At 39.2% G+C, this 17,996-nt stretch overlaps 1 long non-coding RNA gene across 1 annotated transcript; it reads right to left on the bottom strand.

Moving 5' to 3' along the window:
* Nucleotides 1–1,950: 1,950 nt before the first annotated feature.
* LOC118157231 lies at nucleotides 1,951–17,727 on the bottom strand. Its single transcript, XR_004746592.1, has 2 exons — nucleotides 17,543–17,727; nucleotides 1,951–3,391 (listed from the first exon to the last, which is right to left on the bottom strand). It is a non-coding gene; the product is annotated as an uncharacterized LOC118157231 (long non-coding RNA).
* Nucleotides 17,728–17,996: the final 269 nt, after the last annotated feature.

Raw genomic sequence — 17,996 nt, 5'->3', positions numbered from 1 at the left:
CTTCAGTATAGAGCTATTTCATGCAATGAAAAAGTACCTTGAGGGGTATTATCCTTTTGCACTGCAGGGTAAAACATTCAAGGCATACTTTCTTTTTATGCAGGGGAAGTTGGTACAGTAATCCTAAACATTCAAAGTACTTTCATTTTCTTAAGCACTTGCACAGTCTTCATAAATATAGTACTTGACCTCTCCTAGTCTGTAGTGTATAAATGATATCAATTTATTTAGGCAGGGAAGGACTATTGCTCATTTATAATGATAGGGAAATTCAGGCTCAAAGAGATGGACAGCCTTTGTTCAGGTTGTTGAAGAGATCTGTGACAGAGCAGGGAAATGAAATGACTTCAGATCCAAGATTATGACATAGATGTACTTACTCTCTAAATTCACTGGTTTTGTTTCTGGGTTTGGGCTTTATATGCACTCCTACTGCATATCTCTTACATAAAGAAAGCAATTTACAGAAGAAGACACCAAACACAAAAATTATTATAGATATTAAATTATTTTTATGAAAGAATATTTTAACAATGGAGAAAATGTTACCTACCTTCTTACTGCTGTAAAATAACTGAATTTTTATCAGGCATAGGAATAAAGCGAAAAAAAAACAAATAAACAAAAAAACACACACACAAAAAACCTGAAAAGATACTGAAACCCTTAGCCCATTAAAGTGAAAACTACAAAAACTACAAAACTATAAGAAGTTCTGATGAAGAACATGCAAGTCATTGCTGCTGACAAATGCAGAATCAGTAACATTTAAAAAGTAACCTATAGTGATTTCTTCTTATAGCTACAAGGTAAAACATCATTTCCTAAGCAACTCAGAGCTAGAGCATCCATTGCTATCAAACAGAAAGCAGTTACAATTTCTTCAATATTGTATTTTTAGGAAAATATTGCCAGCTGTGCTGTGAAAGTAATGAATAGTGCCTTGCTAAAAAACATAAAAGTATCAGCTCACTGAAACCATTGCTCCTTCATGCCTGAGATTATTCCTATTTGAATGAAAAAGGAAGAATAGAAGGTCCTGATTTCAGACCCTGTTTTAAGTCTTATGTTTGCAAGAGTGTTTAGTTTTAAACACTGAAAATTCAGCTCATCTAAATTAAATAGGATTCTCTATTCAGGCGGTCAGATCAGTCTGTTAAAAATGGCTTTAAACCTTTTAGCTCGTCAGTGCAGATCCACCTAATTCTGTCCAAGAATCCTCCTTTTTTTTTTTTTTTTTTTTTTTGTCTGCTATAGGTGGTTTGGTGGTTTTCACAAGGATCCATATAGTCTATACCCCCCTTTTTGATAGTGGCATATTACAATGTCAGTTCTCCATATGATTTCCACTTTCAACATGGTCTGTGTGCTCTAACAAATATTCAAATTCATAACATTACCCTGCAAACACTTTTGCAGTAACCCAGTTCTGTCTCCTGTAAGTTGCAAGAAAGGTGAACGAAACATCAGCTCCATTGTCAGTTTGGCACAGCAGCAGACATCTCTTTGGGATCACAAAAGAATGCTGAAGCTCTCAAAAGGTGCAGCTCCATTGCCATGGCTAAGGGGGAGGATGCTGACATGGCAGGTAGACATGACAAAGAGAAACCTGAGAGAGTCTAATGTGCCTTGGGAGAAAAACTGCCAGCCAAAAGCATGCCTGATCTGGTTTGTGATGTGTTGAGAGCAGCCGCTTCATTTAATATGCATGCTTTCTTCCCCATCCACTGCTGTCATGCTTATTACTGTCCATGCAAAGCCACTTGGAGATGAATCAATGGAAGTGGCAGAGTTTTTGGGGTCCAGTCCTGCTCTGCGGTTTTGAGGGAGGAAGAGCCAGTCTGTTACCATTTATGTTCTAAATGGGATTCTCTATTTACAGCCTACTGTGATTGTCCTCACTAGCAATGGCATGCGGTACAGACTAAAAAGATGTGCCAACAAGTTTTCATAGAAGATTTTTAATGAAAAGGAAAAAAAAAAAAAAACAAAAATGCAATTTAAAATGATATGATCACGTGTCTAGTCAGTTGCTTCTTAACTGGAGTGCAGATCACTACATGGCAAGGCAAAAGGATTCCAAATTCTACAGGAATTTCCCCCAAAGAGCTACCATGTTCTTCTGCATAATGCAGACATTTTCCTTTTAATGTCACTGGTCTTTAAAATAATGCAGTAACCCACACATCATCAAAGAGCAGCACCAGACACCCTCAGAACTTGGCTTGGCAAAATGTTCAAACAGAGGAAATACGACAGGTAAAAAAATAAATTCACCTGAAAAATTATTGCTGTCTCCTAAACTCATTACAACCCCACTCATTACAAGTATAGACATTACACTAACATCTTACGTGCTTGAAGTTATGTTCATGCTTAATTTAACATGAGATTATGCAAATGATTCACTTCTGTATGAACAAAGCCTCTGCTGCTTTTGATGCAGGATGGGCAGGGACTGGTGCGTCCCCAAGCTCACAGCACAGTTTCCCTTTGTCCTTTCCCACATGTACTGTTTGCACAATTCGTTCCTTACATGGCCCTCACAGTCCATCAGCCGTCCCTCTTCCCACAACAGATACCCGTCAGAGGACAGATCATCGTGAATAGAAAATAGCCATTGTGGTCTTTTTTTTTTTTTTTTTCTTAGATGGATTTTTGGCAAATGAGCAGGCACTCTGGAGCATACATAGAGTTATGAAGTGCAACTGCCAAGTCACAAGGCATTTTCATTTTCCCAATCAGCTCCTCTCAGCCCACTTTGATACAGAGGTTCAGGGCAGCTGCCTCATGATGTCTGTGTCCTCTGGAGCCATGTCACTTACGCTGTCATCTTTGCTGTGTTGTAGCTGATAGGTTTTGCTTGTGTTTCCAGCATCCTCCTCCTATTTTGGAAAATGGTTTTTCATCTTGGTATCAGAGTGACCAATGTATTTCTGGTGCTTCAAGTCTGTATACTGTTCTAGCAAGAGGGAGGGGAAGGAACACCAGGCTGAGGTTTAATGAGAATTCATTACCCTTTGTAAACCAAGCACAATGTTTCATATGAACAGACGTAATGAATATCATGGTCAGGGGCAGACAGGAGCCAGGAGTGGTGCAGGCATTGTATAAGCTCCACACACATTGATGTCATAGTCAGATTCTCATCCCCACTGTTGACTTCATATTCATTTTTCTTTTTAATACAACCTGCCAGTCATGCTCTATTGGACATTGCTTTTGCAGTGTGCAGAATGATCTCTGAGGACTTGGATGGTATCTGTAAGATATCTCAGAAACCGGGCATTAGACCTTCCCATCTGGAAGTGCTGGATGTATGCTTTAAAGTCCTCTGATGTCTTGAGGAGTTCCAGGTTCACCATAACCCAGTTCTCCTTTCCAAACCTTGCTTTAAAGTGGACAGAGCATAAGAAACTCTCTCTTTTTTTTTTTTTTTTTTTTTTTTTTTTTTCTTTTTCTGAACATGGTTATGAGTTTATTTCAGGGCTTTGTAATCAACTAGCTTGTTTCACAGAACACTGCATATGGCATGCAGCAAGTGATTGCAAAACGAATAATAAATTAACTTGTAAAAAATGTGAAGCTTTGGCTCGTGACAGATTTCCAAAGGAAAGTGTTGGAAGTAAGATATTATTTTGATTTCTAACACCTGTGAGAGAAGAACGATGCATTTCTCCACCATGCTCCTAACCTGATGCCACAGTTATATTTTGCTCACATTGCAAACATGCTTACCTAGAGTTTAGGGTTTAACTTCTGATTAATCTTTCAGATGCCAATGCAATAACAACAATTTTAGGATGGGTGGTTGTACCTACTACAGCTATTCTGTGCTGCTGCTTCAGCAGACTTTTAATTTTCATATTGTGTTTCAGTTTATCATGTCCGTACAAGAAACATTCTTCATGGTTGTCTTAAAATCCTATGAGAATGCATGTACATCCTTTACAAATACATGTGTGTCCATTCAAATAGGAAAGAGTTTCTGACAGTCTGCAATAAGTCTGGAACCTTTATTTCTGACTGGAATGTTAAAGTTTGTGCAAGAGTACTCTGAGATTTCCTCATTTCCCTACTCCTTTTCATCCAATCAGCTTGTGGAAAACATCACATAACTACTACATATAACATCTGAATCTAGGACTCCCATGATGCTGCATAGACAGTGAAGTAGTGGACTAATCTCTCTGCGAGAATACAGTAGATTTTCGTTTGTAATATATTAAAATATGCTTTTTGTTTTAATATATATTTGTTGTCTCATATTCAAACTATTCCCAGAAAATAGAGCAGAATGTTGTAAATTCTCTTCTGATTTATGGAGCTTTAAATAATTTTCTTCTGCGTAACTTACCCTGTTGGTTCCATGGTCAAAACATGTTAAACACTTGCTCTGTTAAACTCACTGAACTCAGAAGAAGAATCCAAAAATTTAAAAGAGACTAAAATAATAATTAAATTTAAAACAAAGTGAGTCCTTCTCTTTGTCTTAGAAATGATTTGTTAAATCAGAATGCATAACTTAAAAACATGTACTTTTTGGTATATTCTCATTTAATTTTTTAAACTCTGAATTGTAATTACTATAAATTAAAATCTTTTTTGCACACATGCATTTAACTAATTGTGACAAAGCCTTCAGAATCATTCTGTGGTGAATGTGAAGACACCAGGGGAGTCAGAAAACATGTAGAGCATTGCTCTCTTATGGAGGTGGCTTCCCTGTTGAGGTCTCCACCTGAAAAGCAGACCTGATTCCCTTCTTCCTGTCACAAGAGCTGCATCTACCCATGTTGGATGCCTACAGTGCACAATATGAACACCGTATTTGACTCACCTCCTTCATTTATGTACATTTTCCTAGTTCAGTCAAAGCTTTTGTGAGTGCTGTGAGATTACACAGGCTCAAAGAGAGACCGTGACAGGTTCATGGAGACTCCATGAAACTAAATACAGTTGCTGTCTGAAGGTGTTTCTGAGAAGCAAATCGCAGCAGGCTGGGAATGTCTATCTATCTCTTCAGAGAGAACATCTCTGTGTGCTGCTGTTTTCTTTTGCTTTTTGCTAAACTTCTGTTTTTGCCTGCCAAGGGGGACAGGATGCCAGGGCAGAAGAACCCAGCACTGCCACTGTGTCTTTATAAATGCAGGGCACACAGACCTGCTTTTTAGGCATCATTTAGGAAATATAATTTGCAGTCTTCGTGGCCACAGGGACAGTAATCTGAAGATATTTTGGCCTCTCCTTGAAACAAAGTCATCAGAGATACTAGGACCACTATCAGATAAACTTCACCATGTAATCTCTAATAGATGAGACATGACTTTTGTGGGAGAGACAGAAATGGCATCCACAGTCTTTGAAATTGCATTAAATACATTATTGCTGTAAAGACAGTTAGGTTTGGTATTTCCTTAAGTTAAATGCATATTTCTAGGCCCCAAAGAAGTGCATATAACTCCTGATAGCTATCATTTATTTCTGTGAAAGAGTTTGGTGGTGTTACTCTAGTCCTTGGGGGACATATGTTTACGTCATCACCTTCCCCTTATGTCTGTGATCATATGTCACGGTTTTGGGAGATGTCGGATTGGCCGAATAGGCAGCAAATGTTGTGCCAGGGTGTGCTCATGAACTGGGAACCAGTGGAGTTATAGGTCCTTACCCATGGTTATAGTGAGAGCCTTTCTCCCCAAGGGTCTCTGTCACTATCACTAATCGTAAACAGTGGCACAGTCAGGTAAACTCAGCCCAAGGTAAGGATCCAGGCTATTCTGGGTGTCTACTTGGGCTTTTATGGTTCTACTTGAATTTTTGAATTTGAATATTGCTGACTTGTGCATTATAGTTTTCATCTGCAAAATAGAGGTAGAATTATGTTACCTTGCCTGCTCCAGAGGAGATGGTGAAATAATGTTTTCCTTCCTTTTTGTACTAAATTTTCTATTGCCAGGATTGTGCTTGTTATTTTAATTACCGTATTTAATTAATTCAGAGACTTTCCTGTCCATGTACAGACCTTCCCCCCCCCCCAAAAAAAAACAACAACAAAAAAACAACAAATCTATTTATTTTCTCATCTTAAATTCTGTTTAAAAATGCCATTCATGTTTGTTAACCATTGATTGCTTATCTTGGAAAACAAGCTTCAAAGACATCCAAAACAAATGTTTTTGTGCAACTCTTTAGACAGGGGATACAAAGTGAGTGACTTGTAGCCTTTAATTAATATACAAAAAATCACTATTTATTGAATTACAAATGTAATTGGCAGTGCAGTCAGAATTCCAGAAATAACTGGAGATTTAAATTCCTACAGAAATATGTTACTAAGTTGTCCTGCCTCAAATCAGCAGGAAGAATGCTTTTGTTTATACAGCCTTTACAGTGATTCATCGACATATTTCTAAATAAAGCTGATCTGGGTCTCTGCTGAGAGGAAAGGTTCTCTTCAGACCTTGTCAAAAGCTGAACCATGTCTATCTCAGTACAGATGCACAGAAGGCAAATCACAGCCTCCTGAAGCAAGCAGAGAAGAACTAGTGCTGTTCGTTTCACTGGAGTGTGAATAGATACGAGGGTGAGCGTACAACAGAGAATACTAGCCTTGCTCTAAGAGGGCTTCACACCGTGTTTGTGGGATTGTGGCAGTGTACAACTGAGCCAGGCAAACAAAAGTCAGAAGTGAGCCTCATTTGGGTTGTACTGAACGTGAGGTTCTTTGATTTGTTTTTCAACCTAAAGGAATTTTGAAAGGGTTTTGTATGAAATTCAGCAGAATTGGAGCAGTGCATTCCTGTCTGGAACACCTCTAGCAGGAACTAAGGAAACAAAGGAGTTGGCTTAAGGAACTGGTGGAGATGGGCTTGAAGGCAATGCTGTCCTCACATCTGATACGCAGGGCACATGGAGGTTTGGTCCCACCTCTGCCTCATGGGATTTGAACTTAGAACCTCTGCACGAGTAAGGTGATGGGTGTCACAGGCAAACTCTTCTCTAGGTCATGCTGTTTGAGAAATGAGTTCCTTAGTTAGCAAAACTCAGCTGTCTCACCACCCTTTTTGAGTCCTTAATACCTCACTAAAGGACAGCCTCAGCATCAACTGTTCTGACCTGCTGATCTGCTCCTCTGGTGCTGCTTTGCTTACTAATGGCTGTAATTGCACATGCCCTGATCTTTAGACTGGCCTATGCTTTATTCTGATTAGTTTTTCCCTAAATAGTTCTGCTCCCCTTCTACTTGGTTCAATTATTGTCCTCTTTTGCTTTTGTCAGTCCGCCAAAACAAGGGGATGACATCCTGTGAACAGCAGATCACGAAGTCACAACAGAAATTACACGGACTGGGATTTGCTATCATAAAGTACTTCACCCATGTGCATCCACGCGCAGCCAGAGGACTTTTACTATTTTTGTTTCTGCTATTTCTTCTGGAAAATACTGAACTTACATTTGGGTTTTTCAGTTATTCCTAGTGCTGTCTTTGAGAAACTGCTTGTTCATCTCAATGTTCAAGTAGTGGGTGCTCTCCTCCTTCTGCCTGCCTGCAGGTTGTGCTGCATGCACTCCTACATTGTGCCAGCAGAGTTGTGTCAGCAGGAGTGCACCAGTGTATAACAAAAGAGAAAGAGCAGTGGGGATGTGGTGAGAAGTCTTAAGATTTCTGAAGACATTTTGAACATACACTGGAGAAGTTTGAAACAGTGTTTTACTGCCCTGTGAGGGTGCTGCAACACAGTCCAAGATTCAGTGCAAAGAGGCACCAATGGTGTCCGTTGGTCAATAAGTGTAATAAATTTGAAACCAGGTTATGCCTAGGTATCCATAGAATTTAGTAGTGGCACAGGCAGGAATTTGTGCAGGGATACAAGAAAGCAGCCTATAGAAATATTTCTGATGACAAAGGCAAAAAGTCCAAATCAACTAAATAAGCTCCTTAAGCCATTTCCTGTTATTTGCAAAAGTCGTATGACATCAGGTTGAAAATTAAGCACCTGCCAGGAAGTGCCAGTAATAAGATTTTCAGGCCAACCTCAATGCCTCTGAATTATGATTCAGTTCTGCAACTATGCTGGTCTCTGTCTCATTTACAGTGCAGACTGCAGACCAATATTGTATTTGACTTATGTGTATAACAGAGGATTTGTTTTTGCAAATTAAGTGTTCATCTGACACAGATTAAATAAAAATCATACAATCCTACAGATGTAATAGTGTCTTAGAAAGATTTTGCCTGCAGTTTATTACAATGTCTCCTGCTGAAGAGATGGTTTATTGCCTGTCCCAGTCTAGTAGCTTTTCCTTGTGTTGCACAAAGGATCCAGTTCAGCAAACATGTTAACCACAGGCATAAGTTATTTTACTGATTTGGGGCCTTGGCAGACAATGCCCACCACAGTATTTTTTCTGTTAAAAATATCTTCTGCTGATTATTTTGATTCAGAGAGGCCTGAGTTTCACATTAAATAGAAGACATCTATAAATTTTAATTAAATCTCTTTCCATACACCATTGTCAATGTTAATTTTTAATATCTTTTCAGAGCTCTTTTTCCATTGCATTTAAACTGCACATTTTTAAGGCAAAGTACACCATCCTAAATATTCCCTTGACAATTGCAGCTAGCTGCTCTCAGAGAGATCAGAAGAAATATCCAGCACTGTGCTTGGATGTATGTATGTGCTGACCTACCAATGATGTGCAAGGAGCATTGCAGCAGGCGTTGCTTAAACCCCCAGCTACAAACCAATGGAGACAGATACTTGTACCAACAACTGTTAAGATATCCAATTATCCAAGATTATGTCTGCTACCAAACAGGTGAAAAGTTTTATCATGGTGTCATATCTAATAGAAACCAAAATAGATTAAATGTCAGGATCTGCAAGTGATTAAAATTTATCACATTGTTTCCATTAAACTCTTACAGGTGTCTACTTGATGCTTCATCAGGAATGTTAACATTGAAGATTTTAGTACCATTCCTCACTGTCTGCATCTTATTTCATGGTATTTAATAAGATTCAGATCATCAAGGCAAGATGGCAGAGATGAATTTGAGCATTGTGCTCAGCTGTGCCAGACACTGCAAGCAGACGAAGCTGGTTTGCACCACCAGCTGCAGAAGGGTTTTCTATTTTTCCAGAACAGTCATGGCAAAAGCAATAGAGTCATACCAAAGGTGGATCTGTCTCAGGTTTTCTTCCTGACAGAGCTTAAACCAGATGCCTGGAGAAGAGTATGAGAGTAGTCTACACACATATGGCACTTCTACTTAATATTTCCCCAACTTCCAGATTTCTGCATCAAATGCAGTTTCTATGTATTTACAAATCCTTAACTGTGGCTTTCTGTTCTGTGTGTTTGCTGTCTGCCCTTTGGTTCATGTAAAACTTTAGTATCCACAACATTCTGCAGAAAGCATGCACACAGCATGATGAAACATGTCCTTTGGTTTGTCCAGAACTTGGATCCTACAAGGTTCATTGAATGCCTGATATTTTCTATACTGGTAGAGGAAGCATGTCATAATGTGATTTTGTAGACTTCACTTTCAGACATCTTTTCCAGACAGAAGAGTCCCAGCTGACTGGAATGCAAAGTGTTCCTTCTTTTGATCGTCCTTGCTGCGCTGTTCTGGTCAGGGGTGGCCATGTGTGACCCTAAGCCCTATCATCTGTGGATGCACTGTTGGCTGTGGAAATTGGCATCCCTAGCCTTTGCAAAACTACCACGACCTGTTTGGTTCTAGGCTGCAGGAGAGATCCCTTGCTTTCATTCACAAAACACTGCATTTATCAGCTGTGCTGGTAGGTCTCCAGTACCTCAGCTATCTTTACCATAGCTACAGGGTTCAGCTCCAGTGCTGGAAGGAAAAAATTAAACCATATATGCTTAATCTTTATAGGTCACTTATGTGGGCATAAATTATGCAGAGCTGGAATTTGTCTAGGACAGCTGTCTTTAGCAGAGCTTGTCTCACAACAACTGTAAAAAAAATACCGTAATCTTTATCGGCCTTGAAGACTCAAAAATCTACGTCTTTTCTAACTAATGTACCAGAGTAGTGCATCGTAGGACCAAACTGAGACACACTGAACTTGGCCTGGTGAGTCACCAACACCCAGGAATAGTTTGAGAACTCCAAACGAAATGTTGACTGTGCTTGACCCCGTGTAGTTTGTACTAGATGAAATCCTGGTTTTGTGTGGCTAGAACAGATGAGTAACATTCTTCATTAGTTTACTGGCGCCTCCATGAATTTGGAATTGTGCCCAGATGTATCAAGTCCCTAGAACTATTTGTTCAAATTGGCAAAGGTTTTGTCTTTTTTAACCATTAATCACTAAATTGTGAAAAATAAAGAGTGGGAGAAAGAGCGAGACCAGCATATAGCCACAGACATAATAAATATTTTACCAAGAATATTAGATGAAGTCACATGTATCATTTGATAGTTATTTATCTTTAATGCACACCAACTAAGAGAGCATTAAAGAATATTTGGTGGCAATATTTGTCTACCATCAGGAAAACATTTAATAGAACTACTACAAGAGTCTAGATACTACATTAGTAATAATAATGACAGTGCTAATGCAGTACCTGAAAGAACTCTCAGTCAGACAATGGTTTTAAATGCCTGGATGGAAAAGATAACAAATTTGCCACATCAGAAAACCTTTGAAAGCCAATTAAAATATTTCTCTTTTTCAAATAGTTTCAAATTTGGCAGTTAATTTTGTAAATGTTCCTTAACTCAAACAAAAAATGTTTTCCAAAAACAAAACAAAACATTATTCTTTTGCTCTTTGGTTGCGTAAGACAAAACCAAAACATCAATTTTATTGCTGAAATCTGCTTGAATTTATCTTGTGACTAATTGGACTTTGATTAAAGTACAATAAAGTATTAAGTGTCTGTCGGCTGAGTCCACTGGTTGCTTCTTCTTCTCAAAAGATGATTTTTAAGCCTATATGATCCCATATTTCAGGGTTCTTTAGTCTGAGGAACTACTAATACTGTAAATACTTGCAGCAGCTCTTACAATTTGTAGTTGTTTGCAATGTGTGGCAATCTGTGGTTATGCACAGAAGAAAACCACCACATAATGTACCACATTGCTGTGATATCTTTATAAAAAATACCATGATTTGATTAGCTCATAGAAATCTGAACTCTTGGGATGGGAGCAGGGAATTCCATGTCCCCAAGACAGTTTGTGAAGTATTCAAAATGTTTATTTCTCTGAGCACCTGCCATAACATCTTGTGACTAAGTCCCTAATTTATCATGGATGGCAACTTATATTGTGCTTGTAATTACCATGAGCTGAAGTGTGTTTGCTCTTGTTTCCTACCATTTGAGTAAGCATCGAAGTGAGTATAAAAGAAAAAGGATATAAATATAATTGACATACTATGTCTGCTAATACAAATAAATATTTATCTTTTCCACCCCTCCCCTGCCCTCAATGACATAAAACTGAAGTGCTCCTAATGGAGGAGCTGGCGTCAGGGTCAATACAGATTTGAAGGTAAAGCTTGTGCTTTATTTTATCATTTTATATATTTTTTAAACATTATGGTTTGTTTTCCTGACTTTCTCATGGGTCTGCTGTTGTGCCCGTAGGAAAACTGTACGACCTATTCCAATGCAGTTGTCTCCACCTCTGTCTACTATTAATTTCCATCTTTGTTGGGTTTTCAGATGTGCTGCTGTCCTAAAAGCTCAGCCATGCAGAAAAACAAACAAACAAAAAAACAACAAAAAACACACAAAACCAACCAACCAACCAAAAAAACCCAAAACTCTGGCCCCAGACTTGCAGCTGTGAAAGTGTGAATTTATCCTGTAACATTGAAAGAACAAATCGAACATTTATATGTGCAATCACAATCTTTCTTACTTTGTTTCTTTTCCAGTGGGGAGAGAAAAAAAAAAAAAAAACTGAATGCAAAATAGGCACTGGAAGACTTTCTACACTACTGAGGTCATATTCTGAAAAATAACACAGAAAAGATGGCAAGATATGGCCTCATGTCTATGTAACAGAAGTTTTTATGGAATTTTGTTGAGTTTACAAGGCATATTTGTCCACCTGCCAGCTCAGCAGACTTCTGACGTTCTTGAAATCCAAGCTGAATTCTCCTTGACTTCCTCACTATCACCATAAATTTCCAGCAGCCAAACCATGTCTTGTTTTGCATTTATGCAAGCACACATTCTTCAAATTCTGTTTCTAGTTAATCTTTTTCACTCTCTTTCTTCCAGAGGCTGTCTGGAGAGACAGTGGATTATAGGCTTGCATTTGGTATGTATTGATTCATGATACAGAACAGAAAATTGTTAAGCCATGATGGAGAACAGAAAAACATGTTGATACATGATGCAAAGCAGAATCTAACTCATTCTTTCTTAACAGATGTGGCTTTGCAGCACTTACAAAGGGTAGAAATTAGTATAAGTATCTACTTCAGGATAAAGAAAAATACCATGACTAAATATAAGCAGAAATATATTCATTTTACAGAATAGCTTTCTAACTCTTGTTACATGCTGGAGGTGACACCAAGTGTATCTTAGAGTGTAAGGTAGGATGGTGCAGTGGTTAATGTAGCACTCAAGAGGGTTCAAGGCTCTCCTTTGCTTTAATTTCACTTTAAGCAAGTCACTTAACTTCTTTATGATTCATTTCCCTGCTTCTCAGAAATGTTATGAAAATAAAAACAAGCAATATTTTGAGTAAACACATCTAAAGTGGCCTGCAATAACTAGGGCTGCTAATCTTCTTATACGGCTATATAATGGCAAATAATCTTTATTCTTTTTAGTTTCCCAGAAGAACCTACTAAAAGCATGATGATGATCATGTACAAATTGCTAAACTCATTAATACAGTGTCATGAAGTTTTTTGTCCTGGAAGTTATTTTCTTCCAGTTAGCAGTGTTTTCTTCCTGTGTGGCTGTTTTGATTTTTTTCTAAACCTGCAGATGTTGCTTCTAAGAAAACACAGATAATTTTGAGGCCATGTGTACAGTCGTTCACTTGGTCGTTCATTTAAAATGTGTTCCTAACAGCAAAGGAGATTGCACAGTATCTCAAGTGATGTGCTTCCTGAAACTTCTTGTTTCTGAAAATACCTCAGAAGTGAAAAATTAATGCTGTTCAGTGTTGGTGGAAGTTGCATGATTGTTTCAGATGACCTGTTGCACAGCAATAAGGCAGAGAGTTAAAAGGAGACATCTGCTTGGATTTAAGAAATGCTGACTTGCACTAACCGTGCCATTAAGCCTTCTGCCAACATTGGCAGAAATTTTTGTAGCACATGTGAAGGTGGATCCTGCAGCTCCTCCTTGAGTGACAGGAGTTGTCCTTATTAGCAGCAACTGAGCAGTCTTGTCAGAAAAATGGGTAGGGGATATGCCTACATCCTTTCAAGCACCTTGCTAGCTATCCCCTGCACTTTGCACTCCCTGTGTTTCAGCACAATGATTTTGGCACAGACCTAGTCCTCTTCAGCCAGAAATCTGAAGTCTCTTGATGCAACCATCACTTTTGTAGACTTACAAAAGAAAGTAACTTGTAAAAGTAATTTATTGAAAGTCTGTGGTGAAGCATAAAGAATGGTGTAGTGCCTGTGGCATATGCTGAGACATCATTGTGCAACATTAAATACAATCTTCCTTTTCCCCTAATTTGCAGTCTGACTTTTCTGCTGGTTCATAGATAGACCTCAGACCTTCCAGGAATTAGGGAAAAAAATAAATAATAACATTTCACACAATTTGAACACTTGCATACATTTCTCAGATAGGATTGCCACCACCACAGCCTTGCTGCTACAGAGATTTCAGTAAATGGCCCATACTAACCCACATCCATGTATTATCTGCAAGATGCCTTTGGAGGCTGTAAGGTGGTAGGGATGTTTCAGGGCCACCAGAAATGAAGCTTTAGGCCTTCATCAGCACATGCTCCAGAAACTTTTCAGCAGCAGGATGAGAGCTGCAAGGCTGTTGGTAGCTCAGCTCACAGTGAGTGCAAAGGCTTCAGTTTGCATCTAGTGCTACTTGCTGCTGACTGAAGCTTCACATCCTCGCCATCAACTATTCAGCTGTTGTTTCCCAGAGCTGTTTCCCAAGCAATGCTGTCATGTTGACTAATACTATGTCTCTGGCACTCTCCATGGAGTCTGTATGTTTCATTTGCTTCTTGGCTTACACTGTCTTATACATGAACAAATTCTTTCAGACAGCAACCATCTCTTGCTCTCTGGGCAATATCTAACCCTGCAGTGTGTTGCTCCATGGCTGAATTTCCTGGGCACTGTGGTAGGGTGAAAAACAACTCATCCATTTCTCAATTATTCCTGTCAGAGATAAACCCTGAGTTCATCAGGGAGGAGAGCCTAGAGAGATCATTGTTCTGCAAGTGTACTAAGTTGTCTACTTTCACCTGCTTTCACCTACTGAACATTTCCTATGTCTATTTTATCACCTGCCTGCCTTGGCTTGGCTTCTAAGCCTCATTCTGAGACATCCAGAATCTGATAGGTTTCTGTTCCTTGACGCTTTCACAGAATATCCTAGACTGGAAGGAATTCCTGGACATCATCTAGACCAACCCTCTGTTGAAAACAGGACCTTAGGTTTGGCCCTGTCAAGCCAAATCTGGAGCAGTGATTCCACCACTTCTTTGAGCAACCTTTTTTAATGTGCAGTTGTTCTCATAGTGAATATATATATATATTATCTAGATGGCATTTTTCCTGTAGTAACTTGTTCCCATTTCATCTTGCCTTGTTGTGCATCCATGTGAAGTGCATACTTCTCCGTACCTCTTTCTACCTCTCTAAAATTACCTCTTAGAATCATAGAGTCACAGAATCATCTAGGTTGGAAAATATCTTCAAGATCATCAAGAACAGCCCTCAACCTGACCTACTGAGTCCCATCACTAAAACATGTCCCTTAGCGCCCATTTCTCTAAGTGTCCTTAGGTGTTAGAAGACTGTGATTATATTCCCCATGGACTTTCTCTAGGATTGAAAGCCCTACTCCTTCAATCTTTCCTTTTGCATCAAGTTTTCCAGCATTCTAATTATCAGTGATTGTTAGCTACCAGGTTGTCTCAGATTTTTCAATGTCTCTTTCGAGAAGGGAGAAAGCAAAACTGGAAAGTATTCCAGGTGTGGCCTGATGAATGTCAAGTGAGAAGAATAATTGCATCCCTTGGCTTGCTGGATGTACTCTTCCTGATATAGCTTGGGACACAGTTTGCCTTTGCTGAGGTTGCAGACTGCAATCTTTGCCTACACTCAGATTGCAGTCTACCCAGACTCCCATAGCTTTTTCTACAGAGCTACTCCGCATGCAGCAACTCACCAGCTTGGGCTGCTGGTTGGGATTATTTCATCCCAGCTGTAAGACTTCACATTTGTCTTCATTAAACCTCAGGCATTTATCATTTTAACCTCATGTTAAACAACAATCACGTTGGCTCATTCTTCCAGCCTGTTAAAGTCTCTCTGTGTGGTGGCTCATGTCCTTCCAGCATATCTACCTCTGTTCTCAGTATGGTGTCATCCACAAACTTGGTGTGTGCACTTAATCCCATCATTCAGATCATTTATAACTGTGTTAAATAACATTGATTCCCGCATAAACCCCCAAGGAATGCCTTGGCTGTCAGTTCAGTTTTGAGCCATTAATTAGCCATCATGCTTTGAACTTGGAGTTTTAGCTGGGTTTCCACCCAACTTGTTTTGACCTACCCTTTGGATTTCAAGAGATCAATGCTGTCAATACAATTTATGGGCTGCAGAGTCTAGCAGAAAAAGCAGACGGAACTTCCATGTCAGGAAAAGAAACTGTGGAAAAACAATACATTTAGGTGGGACATTTTGAAGTGCTAAGGAAAAGGAACAAAATCTGAATCAATAAAATGGAGGAGTGATAAAAGTGGGAGTTAGGAGCAGCATATATATGTTGGTCCTGAAGGACAGAAGCTGGCAATTGGCAGAAAAAGTTTTGCAGGTGTGAAGAGCTGAGTGGCAGTAAGTGGCTAAGTTTCCTTTTTAACAGAGAGAGGGGCCTTTGAGAGGCGGCAAACACAGAAGAAAAGTGGTGAGCATAGGAGTATAAAAATGAAGGAAAAAAAGGGTGATAAGGCTAGGGAAAGGAAGGAAAGAAATGAACACTAAAGAAATAAACAAAGGGGCTCAGTGGGTGAAACTAAAAGTGGTAGGGCAGTACTGAGATTCACCAAATGAAGAGGATTGATGAAATTGTAAAAATAGTATTCCCAAGCTGTAAACTAATGGGGTAGTTTGAGTATTGAATTGCTTTACCACAGTGCAGCATTATCAGATAATTCATGAAGTTCAAAACTGTCATATAAACCCACATAACTCTTCTGAGTTGTTCTAAAAACAGTTAGAGATTTTCATGGTTTTTTGGTATGTCTGAAGATCTTTTTTGGCACCCACTGTTTCCATGTTCCAATGATAAATGGAGCAGCTTGCCAAGTAAATGCACCTATTTATTATCAACAACTCTTACAGAGTTCCCTATGTTTCCCATACTGTAATAAGAGCTAAAATTTTCAGCTGGAGCCCACAGTACTCTTAGTATAAAACAAAACAGGGTGTGATCATGGATTTTTGGCTTAATTGAGCTCCCACAGAAGTTATTGGAAGATTTGCCATTGACGTCAATGGGAAGAGAACTGGGCCCATGGTAGGAACTGCAGTAGTAACAACAATGCATTTGACTTATATAGCTCTCTCTGCTTGCCAGAGGCCTTTGGGCACCGCATGTAAATGAATACAAAACAATAAAAGAGATTAAAATATCTCTGATTCCTGCAGGATTAGAACAGACAAACAGTGAAAATCAAAGTATGCCTATATATGGGCCATTTCTTATGCAATGACTTTGACAGTGTCATCACACAGTTTATGGCAGGTCATCACGTACTTGATCTCCACAGAGCTGTTGTGGATTGATCCATGAAACCACTGCCTGCTTAGAATTTTCTTAGCATGCAAATAATCACAAAAATGGATATTGATAAAAGAGAATATTTTTAGGCTTGCAAATCAGCCAGAATCAGTCAAATTCTTGGCCCAAGCCATGTGTTGCTGAGTAGTGTCAGATGCTCACACATACACAAATTGACATTTACAAGGCATGCTGCACCGAGTGCCAAGTTCAGAAATAAATTGCCTCTTTTGATAGGTTCACCAGAGCCTCCTAAGTACACCAGAGCCTCCTAAGATTCATTTATTGTTTGCTACTGGAGGAACTGGAATGCTCCTGGACACAGAATGAAAATCCATTCAGTGCAGCGTAAGGGAAACTGTACAAACTGAAGTACAATAACTCTGAAGCTGCAGTTTCATAGGGTAACGTTTTCGATGTGCTGCATGTGGAGGGTTAGGTGCTTGGCTGTCATTAACGGCAATGTGGGCTGCATTAATTAACTCCATGTGTATTTGGCTGAAAACCTACTCCAATAAATACCAATGCCACTTACCTGGGGAGCATAGAGGAGGCTGGATCTGACCCCTGGGGCTTTGCTTGTAATGGATACAGCCCTGAAAGGGCTGCACAGAGGTGGTGCTGACTGCCGGTGGATCTTCCCAGTAACAATTTTTACTTTGGTGCTGAGGGAAGCTGAAGATCTTTATTTTGCCTCTTCCTTTATCCAGGGCTAATCTGAGCTTAACTTCTTCAAGTCCATGTGAGGGAAAGTCTGTACACATTTATAGTACAAGAAATAGGATATCTTCACCTGGTCAGATGATTCATTGATCAAAAAAACAGCATGCTGTCCCTTATACTGGTCAGACCAGTATAATTCATGGTATCTCAAAGGAAACGTAATTATTCCCCTATGCAATACTCTATACAATAATAACATATGACAAGTACTAGACACCACATTCATGAGCTTACTTCTTAGAGCCTGCAAAGCCTACCTAAACATC

This window comes from Oxyura jamaicensis, chromosome 1, assembly GCF_011077185.1.
Source record: "Oxyura jamaicensis isolate SHBP4307 breed ruddy duck chromosome 1, BPBGC_Ojam_1.0, whole genome shotgun sequence".
Lineage (NCBI taxonomy): Eukaryota > Metazoa > Chordata > Aves > Anseriformes > Anatidae > Oxyura > Oxyura jamaicensis.
Note: the sequence above shows the minus strand (reverse complement) of the source record. Positions and strands in the feature narration are given on the sequence as shown.